Below are 20,478 nucleotides of genomic sequence, written 5' to 3'. Positions count from 1 at the left end.
CTCCAAATGTTCGCAGCCCCTTATCTTTTCCTTTGTAATTTTGATCGCTGATGCCAATGTTTCCTTTGTCTCATTTTGCAACTGCAATCAAGTTTGAACAATACGTCCTTGATGAATTCAGTAGGTCAGCCTTACCGCAACTTCAGAGAAAAACAAGTCCAGCATACTCTCTGATTTTGGTCAAGCTAGCAATTATGACTCAGAGGCCCTTGCTCGACTTTTTTTCAATGCAACCAACCTGTTCCCCAGTGGATTATCAATCCCAAATTAGTCTACCTATGATTTTGTTCAGTATGCCCTAGCTGCACATGAGCTACTCGTCCTTGGCTGCCTGTACTTTAACCAATTATGCTCTTTTACCAAATAGCCACCCTTTTAATCCAGGGTTTCAAGCACATTCCTTCATCCATCTCACGGTTCCCTGGCAAGCGTTGCCCAGACAGTTCCTGCTCCATAGGCCTTACTTAATCCTCCTTTGGAGAAGGCACCAAAATCCATATCAAAAAACCTTGAATCACTTAATAATAAAAAATATTTTCAATGGTTGATGTATAAATCAGTAATTCAAGATCACATTGTCTTGCCCTCTGCTGTGCACAACATGTTCTGTATCCGACACACTGTAACTCTCCTGGTTATTTGGCTCAGATCTCTCCACAGGTATGGAATTAATTGCCTCAATTTATTTGACTAGGAAGTAGACTATATGACTGCACATGATTGCTTCTCATAAGTGTCTTTATGAGCTGGGGAACTGCTCCATTACCAACCTTCAGAGTGTAATGCCAATAGCGGCTGCAGTATAAATAGTTAGTGGCCCCATTGGTGATATCTGTATGAGTTTTACCATCTGAGGTCACTTCAAGGGTCGGTATAGAATAATTATCACAACTCTCGCCTATCTACAGTGCACAAGACCATTGGACTGTATTGGAGAAGTTTTGTATTTGCCTTTAGTTAGCATCAAAATTGATAGAGAACAACAAGCTGAGCCTTAAGGCAAACAACGTGATGAGTTTTCCTACTCGGTGGTCTGAAACATTTGTATCAAATTAATCCAAACAAGGTAAGAGCTTATTCCTCAATTGCCGAAGGGACAAGGCTTAAAATATTGTACGTCAAATAAGACCCCACATGCTGTGTCGGTATGGCTAGCTACCTCCTCATTTAACAGCAGCTGAATGCAAAAGCTACATCCTTCATGCTATTGTTCCCAATTGCTTTCAATAAGCCTTGGCAGAATTACAGCAAGAAAGTATGTCCCTCTCATTGTTGTCTTTTGGTTGTTCTTAATTGAACAACATAGGCAATGATCTTCTCTATGCAGTAAAGTGTAACAAAATTGGAACCCTGTTTCATTACAAAGAAAACCTTGCCCCATGTTTTTTTTTAAATTCCCGGTGACTGAATATTTGTTAATTCAAATAACCCGATTTGCCTTGTGTGGTTTAATCTGACCTTACTTCTTTCTCATTGTACTCTTTGAGCATTCTCTTCTTCCCCTTCCAGTGGGTTAGAGTCCACTTTCAAGCAGATGCCTTTATTTAATGCTGTTCTGGTGCTGCTAATTCCTGATGCCTGGGTCTTGCAGAGCTGGTGACAGCGCCAAAATAATTGTAGCCAAAACATCTTTAGAACTGGCTTTTCTTTCCACTCCTGCGCCATCACTTAAGACTCCCCCCAAAGATCTATTCTCAGTTCCCCTCCTCTTCCTCATCTACATGCCTACCCCTTTGTGACAACATCCGCAGACACAGGGTCAGCTCCCGCATGTCTAACTGCTTGTCCGGCATCCATCGACTTCGATGAGCTGCAATTTCCTCCAGCTAAATATCAGGAAGTCCAATGTGATCATCTCTGGCCCCAGGCTTAAATGCAAAATCTCACTGACATGAATCTTGTCATTCATGTGGAAATGACTTATGAAATAATACTGGACGGCCTGCTGGTGGCGCTGTCCAGGGAGAGGATAAATATTCGGGCATGGGCCCAGCTTGCTCAGGACATTCTTTTACAGGAACTAGTGAAGGACACAACTAGAAACAGTTGAGTAAAGCCTTGTTTAATACTCAGACCAAGTACCTAGTAGTTTTCTTACGTCACTCACCACCAACTCAAACCCCTCCCCAGTAAACATCTCGGGCTCAACCAGACTGTTCACAACCTCGGTACCTTATTTGGCCCCAAGGTGACCGCCCACTTCCATCTCCTTAAAATCTCATGCCTCCACCCCAACATGAGCCCACATGCCACTGAATCCTCATCCATGCCTTTATCCCCTCCAGCGTCGATTAATGCAATGCTTTCCCGGCCGGCCTCCCATCTTCCACCCGCCATAAACTTTCACTCATCCAAAACTCTGCTGTCCCGATCCTATCCCACGCTAGTTTCACTCACCCAGTACCCCTATCCTTACTGACCTATATTGGTTCCTCTTTCCCCTAAGGCTCAAGTTTAAAATTCTCCCCCTTCTGTTTAAATTCTTCTATGATATTTCCCCTTTCTACCTCTGTAACGTCTTTCAGCGCTACAACCGCCCACCCCTGAACTCGCTAGTCCTCTGACTCTGGCCTCTTGTGCACCACCCCCACCCTTTGCCCCAATATTGGCGGCCGTGCCTTCAGCCATCCAATCCCCACGCTCTGAAATTCCCTCCCTAAACCCTTCCACCTCTCTCTTCTCCTTTAAGACCCTTCTTAAAATCCATCTCTTTGACCAAGCTTTTGGTTATGCCTCCTAATAACTCCTTCTTTGGTTCAATGTTCATTTCCTTCCTTACAACTCTGTAAAACACCTTGGGAACTTTTTTTCTATATTAAGGATGCTGTATGATTGCAAGGACTTGCAAACTCTAATGAAGTACATGACCACAGCATGTTTACCACTAACACTGTAATCTGAACCTTGTGCAGGTTCAGCAAAGGAGCATGGAAGCACTGACACTACCTTTCACAACTCCACTTCCATCTCCATCATGCTGCTGTGAATGTACTTTGAATGACATTCAAAAATGCCTCTGTTGTCACACTTAACTTTTCCATCTTATGACCCCCAAATCAAACTGGCACCTAAAACTACCGGTATGCTGCTCTGTCTTACGTTCATGCTAAGCGGGATGTAGGCTGTGCACTGGGGTGTCTCCTCCAACCACTAGTAGCTGTATGTTTTTACGGAGAAGGCTGCTCACAACTATAGGGAGATAACAAGGACCAGTAGCAGCCTCTCCCACTTTGGAAGACTCAGTAGACATGAGGAGGCATTGTTGCAAATAAATGGAGTGGAGATGATTGAGAGTGTGGTTCAGGGAGAGCTTGGTCGCTTGGTGCTAGCTCAGAAAGGGGAGTGTTCTTTTTTATTTAACCTTGTTGCTCCTCTTCAAACTTGCTTGCTTACTAGGACCCAGGCAGATTCTGCATGTCAGCAACATTTTTTTTAGTGTTCTGGCAGTGGCACCACTGCCACTTCCTACAGGTACCATGCTAACACATGTTCCTTTTCTCTTTATACAGGGGTCTCCCAAGATGAAGCAGCTGGTAGCAGAGATGATCCATTTTTACGATCACCATACACTCCTGATCATACAGGCAGTTGCTCAGATACATCCACCTTGGCAATTCAAATAGTTCAGGTCAGGAGGGGGATATGTGGCGTAGCACATAGTACAAGTGAGGAGTAGCAAGCGGAGATGGCGGTAGGGGAGCAGAAACCAAACTGAAAGGATGTCCAGCCCTAGATATTCCTCATGGCATGGGACCTGGGATTCTTCTCCTAAAGGGGCTGTCAATATTAAGGAGCTGAAGCACCTCATGAGAAGGTTAATAACACCCTGGATGGTATGTTGGAGAATCTGCAGAACTGCAGCTGCAACATCAGTGCAGAAATGCTTGAGGGATTCAAAGCACTGTGGTACACCATGGAGCATGTGGTAACTCCACCAGCAGAGGAGACACTCTGGACTCAAGATGAGATGTACGCTAGGAAATCAGGAATGATAAAACTTTGATGGCAGGCTTCACTCTTCTCTATGGTGGCCAAGGGTTTGTTCCAGTGCAGATACTTGGTCATCTTCAAGGAATGCTCAGCAAATGGAGCATGGCAGGAGCAGGAACAAATTAGGTAACTACTTCGCAAGGTGCCACCTCATCTGTCCGACCCTCAAAGGCCTCGGAAATGGCGGGTAGAGGGAGCTACCAGCCAGTGCAGGATCTGAAATGCTGACAGTAGGTGCAGAGGCATCTCATGAACCAGTATAAAGAGGTGCAAAGCCACAATCATCCCAAGAGGCTTCACTGACGAGCTGTAAGCTGCTTCCTTGCTTGCCTCTCCCACTGAAGTAGCACAAAAGGAGTGCAAGATTAAGTCATACAATGCATATACTGTATGCTGTCAGCAAGGTGAATCACCAGGGAAACAGTAATAGCACATTCACATAACATGATTAGAGGAACAAAATTATTGCACTTTATTTTAATGTAGTCCCAAAATTCCTTTTGAGAAGCAGCATATTAAGGGAGCAAATTGACGGGCATGCACTGTAGTTGAGGTAGATTTAATTGTAATGGAGACTTGTTGTTCATAGGGTCACAATACAGCGACCTATGATGCAGGGGCCGGATTAGAGACTTAGGTGAATGTCCTGCTAATCAATGATTAATGCTCAAATTTTTCTGGTTGCAAGTCGCCTACAACCAATTCTTCCTCCTCCTCCGCTAAAGGCTGAAGTTGCACGCCCGGTTCTCCTGCTCCACGAGGCACAAATATATAGGATGCGGCACACAGTTATAATTTTAGTGATGTTGGCAAGGCTATTGATTATCTTGCTCTGGTGGCTGAACAGTTCCTCTACTTCTTGCTTTACCTCAGTTAGGTTGTATTGGAACTTATTTTTTTCATAATCTCAGTTTCCTTTAGGTTGTGGGTCCCGCTTTGCTTGTCAACATGACCTTGGACAATATGGTTAAACTTGCACAATATATTTGGAGATCCCTCAGGTCTGTTATTTTAACAAAGCCATTAATCCATTTATTTTAAACAATTGAACACCATCATTAAAATAACAGACAATTACCTTTCTTAACAGGTTAATATGTTCATTACTAATATCGTAAACTTTGATTTCAGCCAATTCATAATCATTAATAAGAGATTGATTTCATTGGCTTTTCATTAGCAGAACTTGGACTAATAGCAAAAATATAAAATGAAGAATTTATCAAGCTTACATAGTGGTTAAAGTGGAGCTTAAACTCATCTACCTGGCCATGTAACCTTTGACTCCCACTTTCATATTCTTGGAATATAGCAACATTTATCTAATTCAATCTAATCATGAGCATTTAGAGCATGCAGTTGAAAGAAATTCTTAACCAATGTTTAGTAAATTAATCCACATTATTATATTGTAGTTTTTTTTTTTTTATTCATTCATGGGATGTGGGCGTCGCCAGCATTTATTGTCCATCCCTAATTGAACAACTGAGTGGCTTGCGAGGCCATTTCAGAGGGCAGTTAAGAGTCAAACACATTGCTGTGGGTCTGGAGTCACATATAGGCCAGACCGGGTAAGGACGGCAGATTTCCTTCCCTAAAGGACATTAGTGAACCAGATGGGTTTTTAACAACAATCCGATAGTTTCATGGTCACCTTTACTGATACTAGCTTTTTATTCCAAATGTATTTAATTAACTGAATTTAAGTTCCCCAGCTGTCGTGGTGGGATTTGAACTCATGTCACCCTGATAATTAGTCCTGGTCTCTCGGATTATTCGTTCAGTAACATAACCACTACACTACCGTTCCCGTAGGATAATTTACATTGCTGGTTTTCAACAAGGCAACATGGAAGTTAAAATGGATCCTTTTTACAGTGAGTGCAATATTGCATATTTGCAAAGCCAAAATAAGAACATACACATTAAAATGGTGGCCAGCATAGAATGGATGTGGCAAGCAGAATGGATCAGATGGAACAACAAATCTGGGTAATGTTTATATCGGACTACCTCCAAATTAGTTTAAGTATGAAACCTACTCCACACCTAGATGATCATTCCAGGATAATCCTGGAAAGCAAAGATACCCCAGATTCTTTTCTCCACTATCAAATAACTCTTTAAACCATTCTCCCCTGCCCCCTCCACCCTCACATCAAATAACAAGTGCAAGGAAATCATGGACTTCTCTGTCACCAAGATTGAGACCATCCGTTCAGTTGCCTCTGCTGTATCCCTCCTTCCACTTACGCACCAAGCCAAACCTCCCCAAAGCTTCCCACCAGCCCTAGCCCAAATGTTCTCTATCTCCCCTCACTCTCCCTCTGAGCTCATCTTGTCAATGAGACCCACCTCCTGCTCTCTTGACCGCATTCCCACTAAACTATTGACCACTCAACGTCCCTGACTTAAGAAAACTCCTAGGCACTTGGTCTAAGCGTTAAACAAAGCTTTAATCAACTGTTTTACAACACGGAGGTCTAGTTGTGTCCTTCACTAGTTCCTGTTAAGAATGTCTTATGCAAGCTGGGCCCATGCCCGAGTATTTATACTCTCCCTGGACAGCGCCACCCGCAGGCCGCTCAGTATTATTTCATAAGTCTTTCATGAATGACTGATTCATGTCAGTCCCTTCCTGGCCCCCATGTTATTATCAATGGTTCCATCTCCTCAGGCACTGTCCCCCTTTCAAAAGCAGTCATCATTCCCCTTCTTGAAAATCCCACCCTCAACTGCTCAGTCCTTGAAAACTATCACCCCCACCTGCAACATCCCTTTCCTCTTCAAAGTCCTTCAACATGTTCTCACCTCCCAAATCCGTGCCCGTCTTTCCTGCAACTCCATGTTTGAATCTCTCCAATTGTGTTTCTACACGTACCACAACATTCAAACAGTCTACTCAAAGTCACAAATGGCATCTGTTGTGTATGTACCTTTAAGAGAATAACTGGTCTCAGACTGCAGTACCGGCAGTGACCACCCCTGTATAAAAGGCGCTAGTGAGCCTCTGTTGTTTTCAGTTTCACTATTGACTTCCACCAGTAAAGACTTGTTTTGTTCAACTCCTGCTATCCGTGTCTCAATCATTCATGGACATAATACTGGCGACGAGCAGATACGAACCTACCTACAGTCTGCACCACCTCCTGGGATCCATTCCTACAGCAAAGTGAGCAGAGGTCGAGGCCAGAAAGAAAAGAAAGCAAGAGGCAGTAGAAACGGGCGTCGACTGTGGGCATCCGCCCCTGTGTTAGCGGAGTTGAAGATTGCTGGAGAAGCTGTCGGAAGCGGGGCCTGGTTCCTGTCGACGGTGCTTCAGCTAATCAGGCTGGTGGCAGGTAGTACATTGATCCTTCCTGGGCGGCGGCGGTCGCGAACTCGAGCGGGTGGCTTGCAACGGGGCCGAGCAGCGTTGTCGGGAAGAATAGAGAGAGAGGGTGGAGCACACAGGGCGCGGCCGGTGCTACGAAGCCGGGCTGCATATAGACCCGAGAAGAGGGAGGCAAGAGTCCCACAGGGTTGTTCCACGATGGGAAAATAATAAAAAAAAGAAATATTAAACGCGCAAGAAACCGCGAGGAGCTGCAGGTTGCAACGGGAACCGCGGAAAGCAGCGCTAGCAACAGCGGGGAAGAAGGCAAAGCGCGGGAGGCGCCATTTTGTTAAATCGGGGAAGAAGGCAAAGCGCGGGAGGCGCCATTTTAGATTTGCAAGATGCCGAAGACTGGCTGTATCACTGCTTTTGATAATACAATAGAGGACTGGACCACGTATGTGTAAAGAGTCGAGGTATATTTTGAGGCAAACGAAATAGCTGAGGAGAAAAAGGCATCGATATTGCTAAACTTAATGGGCGCTAGAACGTACGGCCTATTGCGGGACCTGATTACTCCAGCCAAACCGAAGGCGAAGAGTTTTAACGAAATTGTTGCTGTCCTACAGGAACACCTAAACCCTGCACCGCTGTTGATAGCAGAAAGATTTAAATTCCACAGGAGAACTCAGCATAAAGATGAGAGCAATGCTGAGTACCTTACGGAACTACGCAAGCTATCAAAGCACTGCCAGTTCGGAGCAGGACTGGCAGATACCCTACGGGACAAATTTGTCTGTGGACTCCTGAGTGAAGGAACACAGAAGAAGTTACTCTCAGAGAAAGAGCTGACGCTAGATAAGGCTTTCAGCGTGGCAGTATCGTATGAAGCAGCAGCCAGGGGAGCTGCAGAAATTCAACAAAAACCACAGGAATACGGCACCCACGAAATGACACGGGGATTTGCAAAATGTTATCGCTGCGGCAGAACTAACCATGACCAGAAGGACTGCTGGTCCAAAGTCAAAATATGCAGGCAATGCGGGAAGATGGGACACATTGCACGAGTTTGCAGGTCTGGGAAGAAGACCAGTGACAACAAAAAGGCTACTAAGGAACCGTACAAGAAAGTACAAAAGATGACGGACAGTAGTTCCGAAGACCAGATGAGTGATAGTGAATCCGGGAACAGGAGATTAAGCTGTTGCAAACTTCACAATGTAATCACAAAAGAGGATCACCGAATCATTTGGGTCACCCTCACGATAGCAGGGTCCCAAGTTAAAATGGAATTGGATACAGGATCAGCGCTAACCGTCATGAATCGACGAGACTACGAGCGGCTATTCTCACACATACCCTTGAGAGAGACATCCATCGTCTTGACGACGTATACGGGGCAAAAAGTATACCCCAGAGGAAAAATAAGGGTGCCTGTCGAATACAACGGCAAGAAAATACGGAAATTGTATCTCTACATACTGCCAAATGGTGGCCCACCGTTATTGGGATGGGAATGGATCAGGAAGATAAACTTAGATTGGCACTCCATTCATGCAATGACGGTGGACAGTAAAAAAGATGAAGACGTCACTCCTGGACGATTGTCAACAATCTTAGCTAACGCCAAAGAGGTATTTCAACAAGAACTGGGCACGCTTAAAGACGTAACCGCCTCGATAAAAATAGAAGAGAATGCAGTTCCTAAGTTTTTCAAAGCAAGACCAGTACCATATGTAATTCGCCCAGCCGTCGAGGCAGAGCTGGAGAATCTGGAGAAGGCAGGCGTGTTGTCTAAGGTCGACTGGAGCGAGTGGGCGACACCCATCGTTCCTGTCATGAAGAAAACGTTAAGCAATAAGTCCGGGGAGCCAAGGAAGATTCGCATCTGTGGGGATTTCAAGGTGACGGTGAACCCAGTCCTTCACACAGTACAATATCCTCTTCCAAGGATAGAAGACATCTTCGCCTCACTGTCTGGAGGGAAGCGTTTTACGAAAATTGACCTAGCACAAGCATTATTTGCAGATGGAGGCTGAAGAGTCCTCTAGGAAGTATCTCACGATAAACACTCACAAAGGTCTTTACCAGTATCATCAATTGGTATTCAGAGTAGCATCGGCTCCGGCAATATGGCAAAGAGTGATGGAACAAGTCCTGCAAGGGATTCCGGGGACTCAGTGTTACTTGGACAACATCCTTGTGACAGGTGAAGATGACAGTGAACACCTTAACAACCTAGAACAGGTGCTCACTAGACTACGGGAACGTGGGCTGCGAGCCAACCGCCCCAAGTGTGAGTTTTATAAGAAACAGATATCGTATTGTGGCCACGTGATTGATGAAGAGGGGTTACATAAGTCCCCTGACAAAATTGAAGCGGTTGTTAAGGCCCCAGTGCCTGAAAATGTGTCGCAACTGAGGTCATTCCTCGGATTGGTGAATTACTACCATAAGTTTTTGCCGAATTTGTCGACAATTCTGCACCCACTGAACGCCCTGCTACGAATGGGAGTAGCATGGGAATGGAGCAATGATTGTAAGCGGGCCTTTCAGAAGAGTAAGGACTTAATCACTTCAAGGGAAGTATTGGCTCACTACAACCCAGCACTGCCGATCAGACTAGCGTGTGATGCGTCTCCCTATGGCATTGGGGCGGTACTGTCACATAAATTCCTTGATGGTTTAGAGAGGCCGATAGCTTTTGCGTCACGCTCGTTAACTTCTGCCGAGCGTAACTACGCCCAGATTGACAGAGAGGCCCTCAGCCTAGTGTGGGGGGTGAAGAAGTTCAATCACTACCTGCACGGTCAAAAATTTACTCTACTAACCGATCATCAACCTCTTGTCTCCATTTTCAACCCTCAGAAGGGCGTACCAATAATAACAGCACAACGGCTGCAGAGGTGGTCCCTTTTCCTAGGGGCACACCAATATGACATTGAGTACAAAGGAACTAAACAGCATGGGAATGCTGATGGATTGTCACGCCTACCGTTGCTGATGGTGGAAGAAGGAGACCTTGCAGTGGATCCAATGGAGTTATTCCACTCGACCATAGTCGAATGTCTCCCTGTGACGAATGCAAACATAGCAAAGGAAACACGTAATGACCCGACACTATCACGGGTCTATGATTTAACGGTGAAGGGATGGCCAGCACATGGCGAACCACTGCTGCCAGCATTCTCGCCAAGAAGAGAACAGCTGTCAGTGTGCAGAGGAACCTTGATGTGTGGATCCAGAGTAGTAATTCCACCTAAGTTGATGGATAGAGTGCTCAATGAGCTTCATGAGGGTCATCTGGGTGGGGTAAAAATGAAGAACTTAGCCAGAGCGTTTGTGTGGTGGCCGGGAATCGATAGAGAAATCGAAGAGATGACCAAGAGCTGTGCAGGATGCCAGAAGGTCCAAAACGCCCCACCACAAGCTCCTCTGCATCCATGGGAGTGGCCCTCATCCCCATGGCAAAGGGTGCACATTGATTTTGCTGGTCCCTTCATGGACTCGATGTTTTTAATTGCGGTGGATGCACATTCAAAGTGGCCAGAGGTAATAAAAATGTCCTCAACCACCACGGAAAAAACTATCACAGTTTTACAAACCATATTCGCCAGGAATGGGCTGCCTGAGCAGATTTGCTCGGACAATGGACCACAGTTTGTGTCTGAAGAGTTCCGGAGGTTCTTAAAGAACAATGGTGTTAAGCATTACATATCTGCCCCATATCATACAGCCACTAATGGATTGGCCGAGAGGTTTGTCCAAACATTCAAGAAGGCTATCAAGGCAATGTGTAATGAAGATATACCCCTACAACACAAGGTGGACAACTTCTTGTTTGCCTACCGGAATGCGACACATGCGGTTACCAACCAAACTCCAGCCATGATGTTCTTCAATCGAAGACTATGATGCCACTTGGATTTGGTTAAGCCAAACGTCCGAAGAGATGTGGAGAACAGGCAGTTTCAGGATATGAATGAAAGGCCGACCAGGAGTTTTAAGATAGGTCAACCAGTTTTGGCCCGGGACTACCGCACTGAGAAATGGCAGCCAGGAACGATTTGTACACGGCAAGGACCTCTCATGTATACCGTGGACGTTGGAGAGAGCATTGTAAGACGCCATGCTGACCAGATTCTAGAGTCACTGGAAAACGTCAACTCCACACCACGATCTGATACACCTGGTAATGAAATCGACGTACCAATTGCAGCTACCGCAGAACCGGTAATATTGGAAGCAGATGAACCAAACAACGACATTGATCCCGACTCAACATTGCCAGAAGAACCTGATACCCCAACGAGGCGTTATCCAGACAGAATCAGGAAGCCTCCTCAAAGACTGAACTTATAATTGCTTATACTTAACCAATGTATCTAGCAACTGTAATTGTGATTGTAATTAGTTATCATTTAGTTGTTAAATGAATGTTATGTACTGTTTATCTAAAAGGCGAGGAATTGTTGTGTATGTACCTTTAAGAGAATAACTGGTCTCAGACTGCAGTACCGGCAGTGACCACCCCTGCATAAAAGGCGCTAGTGAGCCTCTGTTGTTTTCAGTTTCACTATTGACTTCCACCAGTAAAGACTTGTTTTGTTCAACTCCTGCTGTCCGTGTCTCAATCATTCACGGACATAATAGCATCCTCTGTAACTATAATCATGGTGCACGGTCCCTTCTCGACCTCTCTGCAGCCTTTGACATGGTAAAACACTCAAACATCTCTCCTCAATTGTCCAGCTCAGTGGGACTGCCCTCACTTGGTTCCACTCTTAGCAATCCAATTGTAACCAGAGAATCTCCAGCAATGGCTTCTCTTCCCACCCCCACTCCATTGTCTCCAGAGCCCCCCCCCGCCCCGAGGATCTATCCTTGCCCCTTTTCTCTTTCTCATCTATGTGCTGCCCCTCGGTGACATCATCCGAAGATATGGCGCCAGGTTCCACGTGTACGCTGATGACATCCAGCTCTACTGTCTCTCTGTTGTCACGCTGCGTGTCCAACATCCAATCTTGAATTGGCTGCAGTTTCCTCCAGTTAAACATTGGTAAGATCAAAGCCATTGTCTTCGCTCCCTGCCACAAACTCCGTGGCATTGCCATTGATTCCATGTTCTTCCCCTGCCACAGCCTCGGGTTGAATCAGACCTTTCACAACCTATTTTACCCCAAGCTGATCTTATGACCCCATATCCTCTCCATCACAAAGATCGCCTACTTTCACCTCCATAACATCTCCCACCTCAGCATCTGCCTCAGCTCTTCTGCTGACTAATCCATGCCATTGTCACCGACTATTCTAATGCTCTCCTTTCCCCACTATTAGCAGCCGTGTATTCAGCCAAGTAGGCCCTAAACTCTGGAATACCCTCTTGAATCTCTTCGCCTCTCAACCTTTCTCTCCACCTTTGAGACCCTCCTTAGAATCCACCTGTTTGACAAAACTTTTGATCACCCCTCCTTTTATCCTCTTCTTTGACTTGGCATTAATTTATTTTATCTGATTATGCTTCGGTGAAGTGTCTTGAGATGTTTTCTCTATGTTAAAGGCACTATATAAATGCAAGTTCTTATGATAATGCCAGGACCAATTTGGAGCACAGACCTCAATAAGTTTACTCTGTCGGTTGGAGTCTGAATTCATGATATGGCTTAACAAGGCATTAGGCACTGGGTATTAGTTCTTAATGAGTCATAAGAACGTAAGAACAGAAGAAATAGGAGCAGGAGTAGGCCACATGGCCCCTTGAGCCTGCTCCATTTAATAAGATCATGGCTGATCTTCTACATCATCTCCACTTTCCCGCCCGATCCCCATATCCCTCGATTCCCTTAGTGCCTAAAAATCTATTGATCTCATTCTTCAATATACTCAACGACTGAGCATCCACAGTCCTCTGGGGTAGAGAATTCCAAAGATTCATAACCCTCGGAGTGAAGAAATTTCTCCTCATCTGTCATAAATGGCCGACCCCTTTATCCTGAGACTATGCTCCCTAATTCAAGACTTTCCAAATAGGGGAAACAGCCTCTCAGCATCTACCCTGTCAAGCCCTCTAACGATTTAATATGTTTCAATGAGATGACCTCTCATTCTTGTAAACCCCAGCGAGTATAGGCCCATTCTACACAATCTCTCATCATAGGACAGCCCTCTCATCCCAGGAATCAATCTAGTGAACCTTTGTTGCACCCCATCTCAGGCAAGAATATCCTTAGATAAGGAGGCCAAAATTGTACACAGTACTCCAGGTGTGGTCTCACCAGGGTCCTTTATAATTGCAGCAAGACTTCCTTACTCTTATACTCCACCCCCACCCCTTGTAATAAAGGCTAACATACCATTTCCCTTCCTAATTGCTTGTTGCACCTGCATGTTAACTTCCTGTGATTAATGTACAAGGATCCCCAAATCCCTTCGAATACCAACATTTACTAGTGTCTCACCTTTTAAAAAATATTCTGATACCTTTTATTCATTCCACTCTATTATGGTGTATGTTCCCCAACAAAATAGATTTGCTTTAATATATTTATTTCTCTTTATGTTGAAAGTCCATCCTCAATGCCCATGAACTTGCGATCTCCAGCAGGAGTCACGGGAGAGTGAACAGTGGTGGAAACGCTGGCAGAATAGACTCATTGTGGGCTGGGTACTGACAGCCAACAGGCTATAACAATGTGGGTATCATAGCCACAGGACAGACCATATCCTTACGATGAGCACGCCCACTTCCACTTCAGTCCATGCAAGCTAAACCCAATGAAGTCCTGGTTAAGATCAATTAACAGCAATACCCAGGGATCAAACTTTCCTGATTAGTACAACTCGTTACCATGTTCACTCACTAAGCCACTGGAGAAGCTTTGTGATGTATTAGGGACGATTCCCCGACCGGGAGTTCTCGAGGAGGAGTGACGTTCACAAGGAATGCTGCTTGGAAAATCGTGGGGCGACAGTGTCTGATTTTCAGTCTGCAAGTTCCTGGTTAATATTCTGTGCGAGCGTTGCTCCTCTGGGGAATCTGCTCTATTGTGTAATTGACTTCACTCCTAGTATAAACACTCCAAATGTGACCAATTTTTGGCCAAATCAATAGTGAGATGTTCACTAAGCACGTAAAAATATCACTGAGTTTTGCTATAAAAATAGAGTAAATCACCAGTGCCGTGCTCCAAGCAAAGAAGCTGTGCTTGTACAGTAAGGAGAAGGAGTTGGTGAGAGATCTCCAGCGTTGTAGTCCTGATTCTCTGACCGTGCTCTCTGGCAGTTCAGCCCCCCAGCTGGATCATTGCCGCCTCCTCCTTAATGTTTATTGGAAATTTCAGGATCTAATTGTAATGCAAATTCTGCTCTCTACGAAGGCGGTATCTCAAACCACTGATGCTTACACATGGAAGCACTTTCTTGACGTTAACCCAGCCCTTGGAGACAGGAGTTTCATTTGGAAATGTCACCGACCTTCGCCTCATTTTGTGCTATTAGTTCTGTGTGTTTTAATAAATTGAAAGATGAAGAGAGAGAAAATAGTTTGCCTGAGCAAACTTCTTGCCAATTACTTCAATACAAGAATATTATCAAATTCATTATGCAATTTTATAAAATAAACTCACAACAGACGGGAAGAGAGCTAAAATCTTTGGAGGCGAAGTGGGCGACTTGCCTGCTCTCAGGAAGCAGCTCTGTCACTAACATTTTAATGAGTGCCTCCATTTAACAAGAGCCCAAGGGTCTATCCTTGGCCCCCTTCTATTTCTCATCTACATGCTGCCCCTTGGTGACATCATCCGAAAACACAGCGTCAGTTTCCATATGTACGCTGATGACACCCAGCTCTACCTCACTACCTCTTCTCTCGACCCCTCCGCAGTCTCTAAATTGTCAGACTGCTTGTCCGTCACCCAGTTCTGAATGAGCAGAAATTTTCTCCAATTAAATACTGGAAAGACCGAAGCCATTGTTTTCAGTCCCCGCCACAAACTCCGTTCCCTAGCCACCGACTCCATCTCTCTCCCTAACATCTGTCTGAGGCTGAACCACACTGTTCGCATCCTTGGTGTCATATTTGACCCTGAAATGAGCTTCTGACCACATATCCGCGGCATAATTAAGACTGCCTATTTCCACCTCCATAACATTGCCCGTCTCCGCCCTTGCCTCAGCTCATCCGCTGCTGAAACCTTCATCCATGCCTTTGTTACCTCTAGACTTGATTATTCCAACGCACTCCTGGCTGGCCTCCCACATTCTACTCTACGTAAACTTGAGGTCTTCCAAAACTTGGCTGCCCGTGTCCTAACTCGCACCAAGTCCCGTTCGCCCATCACCCCTGTGCTCGCTGACCTACATTGGCTCCCGGTTAAGCAACGCCTCGATTTCAAAATTCTCATCCTTGTTTTCAAATCCCTCCATGGCCTCGCCCCTCCCTATCTCTGTAATCTCCTTCAGCCCCACACACCCCGAGATATCTGCGCTCCTCTAATTCTGCCCTCTTGAGCATCCCTGATAATAATCGCTCAACCTTTGGTGGCCGTGCCTTCTGTTGCCTCAGCCCTAAGCTCTGGAATTCCCTGCCTAAACCTCTCCGCCTCACCACCTCTCTTTCCTCCTTTAAGATGCTCCTTAAAACCTACCTCTTTGACCAAGCATTTGGTCACCTGCCCTAATTTCTTCTTACGTGGCTCGGTGTCAATTTTTTTTAGTGTTATACTCCTGTGAAGCGCCTTGGGACGTTTTACTACATTAAAGGCGCTATATAAATACAAGTTGTTGTTGTTATTGTTTAACGCCTGCAAGCCTAGTTTACTGGGCTTCAGGAAACCTGGAGGCAAGAAGGGCAGGATCCGTCAGGTAAGTGCCTTTACAGCAGTGCTTGAGGGACAAATGGAGCAGGAGTGTTTCACCCTGGCCCACCAAACTCACCTCCTTCCCTCCATGTGATCGGACCCTCGCCGATCTCCAATCTCCACCGATGTCTGACCTCCCCCAACCCTACCATGTACGAGTTGTCCCCCGTCCCCCCATGTTTGATTTATCTCTGCTGCACTCCCTGAAATGAGCTTCCGACCACGCCGTGTTCATGCCCGATAGCTAGCCAGCCTCTCAATCTGGTTGGCTGCGTCCAGGAAACCCCTGCAAACATTTTTAAAGCTGCCCTGCCGTTAAATTTGGCAGGAGCTCTGGGAAACCCGTATTCTGGGTTTCCCGCCCGCTAAATCTCCCCCCCTCCCCCCCTTCCCACCTCGCAGTTATTGGGGCCATAAACTGCAAATGAGCGTTTTTTCACAACCCATACCATTAATCATTTTGTTCTAGGAATTTCTAATTTAATTCTAAACAACATTCATTAAAATAAAATTGACTTTTTTCAAACAAGATCTATTTTCAATTGGCTGTATAATTGAACCTAATTATATAACCCTGAACTTTCAAATTAGATTTAATGCAGCCTTTGTATACACACAGGATGCCCTGCAGCAACTCGCCAAGACATCTTCGACAGCACCGTCCAACAACGACAACAACTTATATTTATATAGCGCCTTTAACATAATAAAACATCCCAAGGCACATCACAGGAGTGTTATCCAAAAAAGAATCAACATTTGACACCGAGCCATATGAGCGGATGAGCTAAAGCTTGGTCGAAAAGGTAGGTTTTAAGGAGCGTCTTAAAGGAGGAAAGAGAAGTTGAGAGACGGAGCAATTTAGGGAGGGAATTCCAGAACTTAGGATCGAGGCAGCTGAAGGCAAGACCGCTAATGGTGGATCATTTAAAATCGGGGATGTTCAAAATGCAGAGGTCTAAAAGAATTATAGGGCTGGAGGAGTTTACAGAGATAGGGAGGGGTGAGGCCATGGAGGGATTTAAAAACAAGGATGGGAATTTGAAAATCGAGGTTTTGCTAAACTGGGAGGCCCTGTAGGTTAGGAAGCACAAGGGAGATGGGTGAGCGGGACTTGGTGCGAGTTAACACACGGGCAGCAGAGTTTTGGATGACCTCAAGTTTATGGAGGATAGAACTAGGGAGGTGGGTCAGGAATGCATTGGAATATTCAAGTCTAGAGGTAGTAAAGGCATGGATGGGGGTTTTGGCAGCAGATAAGTTGAGGTATGGGCAGAGACGGGCGATATTGCAAAGGTGGAAATGGGCAGTTTTAGTGATTGAATGGATATGAGGTAGGAAGCTCAATTCGTGATCAAGTATGACACCAAGGTTGTGAACTGACTTGTCAGCCTTAGACAGTTGCCAGGGAGAGAGATCGAATCAGCAGAAAGGGAATGGAGTTTGTGAACCAAAGACAATGGCTGGAATTTTCCGGGGTGTCAGCGGGCGGGATCGGTGGCGGGTTGGGTGGGAAAGTGTTTTTTATTGACAGCTGGTCGGGAAGCCACTGTCATCCCACCAGAACACGTCTTTCCCAATGGCGCATCTGTCACCACTGAGCAGACACGACAAGCAGCAGCGGGCGATGCAATTAAACTCATTATAATGTAATGAACAGGCCCTTAACAGGCTTTTTCAACGTACTTTTTAACTTTAACTTCATGGCCACATAAACCACGCTGTTTGGGCACCATATCTGTCAACCTGAGGTGGGAGTTCAGTGGCCATTGCTCCAGCTGATTCCTTGTCAGCTTCAAATGTACAGTAAAAGCTACAAGTGTTTCCACCAAAATCTCCATCCAGTTTCACCGCATTACCTCTCTCACCATTGACAGAACGCTTCTGTCATCTCTACTTCACCTGCCATCTATTCCATCGGCATGCGTGCTGTTTATACAGTCTCACCTTGGTCCTAAGAATTGGACCACAATGAGCCCCAACACCAGCAGTACCAGGCATACCAGCAGCACCAACAATAACACCAAACTTCTCTGCAATTACCTGATGCTGCACAGGACGCAGGACATCAGCACCTGACCATATTGCTGCCTGGGAGGCCAGGGATGGCCTCATCATGGTCAGATTTTCTTAATTTTACACTGTACACCCTTGCTGCCACATGATGTGCCAGGCTGGCATCACCCCACACCAGCACCACAAAGTATCCCTACAATGCCCAAGCCATTCCTTTCACACTCATCACCATTGCGGGGGGTACCGTTATGTCTCACCATTCACTGCAACTCACTAAGCCACCACCAAAGGTGCACACAAATCTGTCCAAAAATGCAAAATGTTGAAAATAAAGATTTCAATGTTTGACAGCACATTAATACAAACTTTACATAAACATTGGATAAAAACCCAAGTGGCTACCCTTGTGTGTTGTTAGTTGGTATGATTGCACTGTGGGTGCAATGAGGGGGAGTGTGAGGGGTGGCTAGTGAGATGGGGATGTGATAATGTAGATAGAGGGATGGGTGGAGGTGCAAGGTAAGGTGGTGTGAGTAAGGATGTGTGGGAGTAGGGTAGGGAAGGCAGAGTGCTGGGGGATGTGACGAGTGGCACAGGAGGATGAGGTTGAGTGTGGCTTTGCAGTAACGTTTTGTGATCTAATGAGATCATTGAAAGGTTTGTGCCACTGCACCCAGGCCCTCCTGACTACATCCCTGCTTGTGCCCTCCTCTGCAATCTCCAACCAGGTTATTTTGGTCTCCTGGGGAGGTCTCTTCCTCCCATGGGAAGGGAAGAGGACCTCCCTGTGGTTGTGATTCCCTCCATAAGCATATGGAGGGAGTCATGGGAGAACCTGGGTGCAGCCCTCTGCCTCTGTGCAGTCATTGTCAGTGTTTGCAGCACTTTAGTGCTGTAGAACACTGACAGCACAAACGTCAAAAGAATTGTGGCCATGTCCCTTTAAGGAATTGGGCTGATGACACGTCATGAATAATGTCACCAGACCCGCTTCCTCTAATTGGACCGGGAAACACGCTGGGCGGGCTTAACAAGCCCTATTAACGTAAGTTCATTTTGGTCAGCGGGATGGAGCCAGCAGCGGGGCCGCAGCCTGCCACCAACATCACCCGCCACGGACCCACCCAGGTAAGTAAAATCCCAGCCAATAGCTTCGGTTTTCCCGATATTTAATTGGAGGAAATTTCTACTCATCCAGTGCTGGATGTTGGACAAGCAGTCTGATAGTAGAGAGGTGGAGCAGAGGTAGAGCTGGGTATCGTCAGCGTACATGTGAAAACTCATTGGGGGAGAAATTCGGTTGTTAGCGCTACCGATTAACACCTAAAGAGGCCGAGAAGTGGGGCGCTAGCCAATTTCCGGGCGGGCGCAAGGCGCCTAGTGCCTCGCCCCATATTGAGCATGCATTTAGCGCTGGCGCTAAATCTTAGCGCCCGCTCATGGGCGCAGGCTGATTATGATGTCATTTGAGTGTGCAACGCCTTTTGGGCGCCCCCCTCCATAGTGCCTGGCGCTAATATTGACAAGTTACCTGGACCTTACCAAGTCGCTCTCGGGCTGGAGGAGCGTTATTTAAAGGGGACTGGTGTGGTTTAAAAGCGGCAGCCATTTTTGGAGCACAACTTCCTCGAGAGCTACAAAGAGTTGCTGAGCTGCACACTGAGACCCATTTGACCACTGAGCCAGCACAGGCAGACGATCTTCAGCCTTCTGACCATCACCTTGCTGTTGGTGAGCCTTGACAACGGGGAATCTTCCTGTGGGCACTTATTATGGGGGCTGCATTGGAGGGAACGTCCTGCTGCTGAATCACCTGACGAAGGAGCAGCGCTCCGAAAGCTTGTGATTTCAAATAAAGCTGTTGGACTATAACCTGGTGTTGTGTGACTTCTTACATTTGTCCACCCTAGTCCAACTCCGGCAGCTCCACACCACATCTGGAAAGGGCACTGAGACGCTGGGAGAGGGGGGCGGGCATGGCCAGACGGAGGAGGGCCAACAGACGTCACCACAGCAGACCTTACGCTGGCAGGGTTTTCCGACAGCAGTTTTCCTACATGAACATGCTGGAGGAGTAGTGTGTCAGAAGGCTACGATTTAGAAAGGAGGTGGTGACTGAGCTGTGCCAGCTGCTTCAGCCAGATCTGCAGCCTCAGATAAGGTGCAGGACATCTCTGTCGGTGGCTGAGAAGATGCCTGCTGGCCTGAACTTCTACGTGAGCGGCTCTTCTCAGGCTGCGCGTCAGAGGCTGATCAGAAGTAGCTTCTAGGCCCCTCTCACGGAATGCTTGCTGCCAT

Source organism: Somniosus microcephalus, chromosome 10 (assembly GCF_052327205.1).
Source record: "Somniosus microcephalus isolate GS21.2 chromosome 10, FLI_Smic_1.0, whole genome shotgun sequence".
NCBI lineage: Eukaryota > Metazoa > Chordata > Chondrichthyes > Squaliformes > Somniosidae > Somniosus > Somniosus microcephalus.
Note: the sequence above shows the minus strand (reverse complement) of the source record.